Source organism: Phaethon aethereus, assembly GCF_964289735.1.
Source record: "Phaethon aethereus genome assembly, chromosome: 3".
Taxonomy (NCBI): domain Eukaryota; kingdom Metazoa; phylum Chordata; class Aves; order Phaethontiformes; family Phaethontidae; genus Phaethon; species Phaethon aethereus.
The window spans coordinates 124937827-124944129 of record NC_138576.1 but is presented as its reverse complement, the minus strand read 5'-3'; positions in this window follow the sequence as shown (position 1 = coordinate 124944129).

Sequence of the window (6303 nt, the reverse complement as noted above, 5' to 3'; positions counted from 1 at the left end):
AGCAGGACACTTCCCCCTTCCCACTGCTGGCCAGTTTATGAGCTGGGGTATGGTGGAAGGTGCCAATATCAGCAAAAAGGAAGCAAAACTAAGCAAAACGAGAAGTTTAATCTGCTGCTGAACTAGGACTACTTGGCCTCTTACAGGTGTAATCCTTAGGAGAGTGCAAACATCTCCCCCACCCATCTGACACGGCTTCCGTCCAAGTAATTGGCTCCTCATTTTAACAAATCTCTCTGGGCAAGAGGCTTCCTCCATCCACTTAATGAGACCTCAGCTGTCTGAACTTTAACCTTGAAGCAAAAGAACGACGACTTGCTTAACAGCAAAGAGGTTGGCCAAGCAGGCACAGCAAGCCTCGCTGATAGAAGTCAATGCAGGATTCAGCTGAAACATTCAGGTGTAATTAGGGCTGAGTCAAAAAAACAACAACCCAGACAAACAAATCCGGGTAGCTTTAACATCCTCTCCCCTATCTACTGCTCCTCGCTTGCTCCCTTGGCAGGTTACTGGGGAAGTACCGACAGAGAACCGTGCCACATACCTGGAGCTCGACTGAACGAGGCTCTGCGAGGGAAACTCTACACTTCAGTTCAAGAAGGGGAATCACAGATTCAGGAAGAAAAACCCCTCAGAGGGCTATTAAATACAGAGATACAACTTCTGGCTCAGAAAGCGCCTCAATCAGAAGCCAAAGAACTGTTCAAAGAAACATTACAACATGCTTGTCCTTAACTATGATATTCACCAGAGAGAGGGAGAGCACTACACAGCATTTTAGTCTGAACCTCTGTGCTCCTACTGCAGAACCGGAGAGACAAGGTCAGTGGTCTCCTGTGAACATGCACAAAACTCCATGGGTGAAGGATGAGTCAGCTGGGATTTTTCTCACTTCAGTTAACTGCTATAAAGATTAACTGGAAACGTTAACTGCGGCATGTAATTAAAATCTTTCAATGTCCCAGTGACTACCTATTTCTCAAGGTTGTTGTTAAAAGCTGTTTTATCAAGTAACTTCACTTATAGAAGTAGAAGATTATTTTGACTTCCAAATTGCCCAGGAACATTTGTGAATTTCTCCAAATAAAGTCAGAAAATACCTATTTACAGATGAAGTGTTTTCAGTGAGCATCTCACATCAGTCAGAGCTGAACCAGTTAATGTACTTTGGCCCCTCCAAGTCAACACACAATATTTGTGGATTCCTCCCCCCACACCCCGCAATCATCTGTGAGTTCAGCACAAAACAGAGTCAAAACCGATGGACCTGTCGCAGGGATGGGGACAGTTTTCAGGCCAGTCTGCCCAGGCAGTGAGTAGGTGGCCCCACCAAGCCCCTCAAGGCCTGTTTTGTGGTCAGTTGGGAAGTCTGGAGACTGCTGGTGTGGAGGGAGGCTGGAGCATGGAATAGAAGACCAGTTCTCCTGGGAGGATCTGGATGACTTTGAGTACAATGAAAACAATCCAGGGGAGATCTACAAAGAGGTTCTTGGCACCATTTTTGCCCTCCCAACTGCATAGCGATAACCAGACATAAAAAGCGCTCTTATCACGCATGATCTTTTAATGTCTTTGATGTAGGACTGAAGGTTGAACGCTTTGAAAGCCCACCATCACCTCTGCATCTTCTGCAAGCATGAGAGCCACTTGACACAGCCTGTGCCAAGATTGGCAGTGTCTACGTTTGGTTCTCACACCCCACTGGGATTCAGATCAACAGATGTAGAAGTATGAAATACTAGCAGGCTCTGATAAATTCTAGTGAGCCAAGAAAAATGGCTCTTCCACATAAAATGGAAATTTGAATTAAAGTATTTGATTACTAAATCCCCACTTGTTCCCTGTATGCTTAGATACAGAGCCTTTCTCCTCAAGACAAAGTGAAAGTAAACCACACAGTTTTTAAAGTGGTTTTCTACCAGGAAAGAAATGAAAGTGTTTGGTTAAAAGAAGCCATCACTACAGTCTTCATTAAAGTAAAACACAAGATTTTTGTTCCCCTGTGGGGAAGGGAATGAAAGAAAGGTATCAGCAGACTTGGGTCACTGGCAAGCGAGCTTACAACTGAACTGCTGGTGCGTGATGGGTCAGGAGAAGAAAATTTTCTACGGCTCCAGCCCAGCCATCAGAGTTATCTTCCTATTTCCTCTATAAAAACAGAGCTTATGTTTGTCTGCTTACACAAAGTAATTGTCAAAACCCAATTGGATTTTGCCTGTAGTGTTCCACCTGCCCATTTTCAAGGGGAAAATTTCATGTTCTCACATCATGAGACAGAACAAGAAGCAGTTGATTAAGTAGTAAAACAAGAAAATGCTCACAAGGGATTCATTTGATACCATGGCCCCTTCAACTTTACATCAGGAAATCAATGCAATGGAAAAGAAGAAAACCAAGGTAAGCAGCAAATCACCCAACCCACGCAGAGAAAGGTAGTTCAGGAAACTCACCTGAAAAGAATGACTGTCTGTACTGGATCCGGTAGTTGTTCATGTCACTCAAATATACTGCAGTGATGGTTCCTGGTAGTCACTTCTCCGTCCAGCACGCCTGGCCCCAAGGCCTATTTCTTTAATGACAACTGTTTGCAGCGAACTACAAGCGGAAGATGCGCCATTCAGAGCTGTACACTTCTTTTTGACCACGTCCGTAGGAAGACACGTACCGCTGTCCTCCAAAGCCCAGAGAGAGTTAGCACACGATTTGCGGAGTGGATTTCTCTGGGTGAGGGGAAAAAACTAACTTAACGTAGAGGTTCAGAGGTGGAGCCCTCAAGGGTTCAGGGTTACACTGCTTTGCCCAGCAGCCTGCATTTGAGTCACAGCTGCATTTCATACCTTCGAGAGCATACTGCTCAGCTCAGAGCTACTCCAGCAAAACCCTCAATCTAGGTATGCTTCTTCCTCCAACCATTTTTTTTCCTCTCATTTAAGAAGGAAGCAATTCATTAACGTACAGGTTTGTTTTAACGAGTTTAAGGAATCTCCACAAGTCACAACCTCTACTATTAACCGGCAGATCAGTATTTAAAAAAAAAAAAAATAATCTTTTGTTAATTACACAGATGAGCCATCTAGACACTGAGAAAATGGAAACTAACTAAAAGACAACCATAAATACAAAATTTATACAGAATTTTAGTAAAAATACTCGTAGTATAAATTTGCAACACTTTCGTATAAAAGACAATATCCTGTATAACATTTCCATGAAGAAAGCCCACATAACAAGTGTTGCCCAGCACGGTTGCAGCATATACAGAGTATTCGAAGATGACCATACAAGTTTCACAGAAATCTCGAGGACAGAAGTTTTGAAAGGCTGTACATATTTCCAGCCTCTTTAACAAGTAACCGACTGGATTTTTTGAATGACTTGCTTTTAAGCATTCACGTTCAGATCCATCAGGGACTGGTTTTCAGAGTGGCATGCATCCCATTTGAAATTTAAATTGGTTCTCAAAAATCTGAAGTAATTTTTGACATACAGCTCTAGTTTACAAGCCTTACAGCCCTCTCCTTAATCAAAACATTTTGAACAGTGTTAGCAGCAGCTTCTCCAAGGACATTTTGTCTGTACTAAGGTTGCAAGAACAAGTTCCATTTTTTAAAATTCATCATAAGAGAACAGAGATAACAGAACACTCAGATTGCACAAAAGGTTGATACTGACTTTTTTTGGAAACACACCAAGTTTAATACTATTGTAATAGTCTAATTAGTACTATACCTGCATGATTTAATTAAAACGTGTTTCAGTGGGAAAAAAACTCATTCTGGAAAGTAATAAACATTACACTTTTACTGTGCAGCTAGTGGTCTTTCTGTTAAATACAAATTTAGCCTTTACAGTGTTTGCTACTTGTTTGCCAGATAAACATTAGTCAAAGTTGAGTATCTCTAGTATCATGCTACAGTGTTTTTCCTACAGATGTAAAACTAAGTTGGAGATATCAATGGTTGCACAGCACCTGTTTTTCTAAAGTCTTAATCACAATTTAGTGATCTTTGTAATAAGATACACCAATACACGTCAAATAGAGTCAAACCCAAAATAGCATTAATATTCCCTACTTTATTAATGCAAACACAGGAGCAGTGACACACACATTATGTTCAAGAAACCTTAGAAGCCTAGTATAGCTCATTTCCAGATTCACACAACGGACCTATGATAAGATGAACTGCTGTCACTTGCTGCCTGCTTATTTCATCCCTGCTCACTTCATCCCTGCGCATCAGAGAGTGATCTTACAGTTGGCTCTATCATGATGGAAAATACTTAGTATCTTCTTTTCAAATAATCCAAACTTAACAAGTGATATGCAAAAACAGAGAAAATGTAAGCAGAGACTTCAGAGAATGACCACACAAAGGAGTGTCTGATCTTTCTCACAGCATCTCATAAACCATGTATCTTGTAGGACGGAGTGTCTTTTGTGGTTTGTGTTTCTGTTTGTTTTTTAAATTCAAAGACACCAAAATGAAATCCAGCTCTTGTGAGAGCACCTTATTGGTCTGAACATTCAAAAAGCCCAAATACCTAATTCTGAGCACTGAAAAGAGGTACAGTTAACTTTTTAATACTTCATATTCTGAACAGCATACAACAAAGCCACTGTGAGGTATAAGGAAGTTCTGTACCTTTTAATGTTAAAACTCCTTTAAACAGCTGAAGAAGACATTAGATGACTGGCTCTGCGCTATTACAGAAGTGAAGAGAAACTGAATCAAAATTTAATACTGACATGCTCCCTCCTACACACTGAATATCACAAGACCCTATGCAGTATAAAATATCCTTTTTGGTACACAACCAAAGTCAACATCACCCTCAATCTGTGCTGGATACAGTCCCACATATTTTTCAGTGTCTGATAATTTTGGATCCATGACTGAGGGGACATGTCTATTCTTACCTTATGCAAGTTCATGTAACCGAATAGACACACTGACTCCTGCTCGTCTCACGAAATATGATTAAAGGCTTGTTTTTCTTTCAGACTTTTAGGACCTCCTGATGCACAGATAATGAAAAAAGCAAATACATGATGGAAACAACAAATCTGTACTCTGAGCTTTTAGGTGCACAGTTCTTCCCTCCAGACTACCGTGGCCACAAAGTTTTCTTAATATTTGCAAATAAAAGCTTAGCTTGATTTTGGGGTTGGTTTTTGTTCTGGGGTTTTTTTTGGTTAAAAAAAAAAAGCTGCTGTGTACCTCAACTACTACTGAGTTCTGCTGTCTGTAAGCTTCTCCAATTGCTCCGTTACATGGGACAATGCCCAAATAACACAAGACAAACTGTTCTCATTATAGTGCAATGTATATGTATTATCAACGGTATGTTTTCACATATGTGAAAGCATATTTACATGTGTCCACTAGATGAAATTCAAGCTCCAGACTGAGAACATTCCTTACAAAAATTCATATTCAATATATGCAGGGTAATTTTGTTCTTCACACAGCTGTAACAGACAAATGCAAAGTTTCTACCATATGGTTCCAAGACACAATATGCAACAGGACACAGACAAGAAAAGTTAAGCTTTCTTAGTAAATATGCTCTTTATGAGCATTTAAGGGAAAAAAAAAAACCACCCAGCTTTCAACACAAATTGGCCCTATTAATCTCAGTCTCAAAGGAAACCAGCATTTTGAACTTGCAACTTGTGTCTTCTAATGAGACACGATTTCATCTCTGATTACTCTCTATTCTTGAAAAACAAGATGAAATTCATGCACGTTAGCAAGGTTTATCCTATACATATATATATATATAAAAAAAAAATCAAGATTAAGACACATCTTATGCACATGAACTCACATCAACAAAATAGGAACACACAGGATCTCACTGTAGGTATTCCTTACCAAGAAAAAGCCTTATATATTAACCAAGTCAAAGGAGGGAAATACCGATGTCTTTAACGACTTAAGTCTTCTAACCACACCAAATGGTGTCTACCTGGCAAGCCATTTTCACTTTACACAATTCAACAGACACGTTTAACTTTGTATGAGTAGCAAAACCAAAAACTTCTCCCCACTACCCACCCGTGCCCCTCTTTTCCTAATGTGCCGATTCCAGTGACAAAAAGCAGAAAAGTGATCAAAGGTAATACCTTAAGTGCCTCTTCAGTTAATATTACTAAAGCAGTTTGAGTTCTGCCAAAAGTATTCTGAGTTGGAAGTGGCAGAACTGCACTGCAAGCAACAAGCCTGTATTGGCAAGAAATATACAAAGTGAATACTTCTTGCTACAATCTCTTGAAAGGGAAAAAAGTCATGCTTTGGCAAA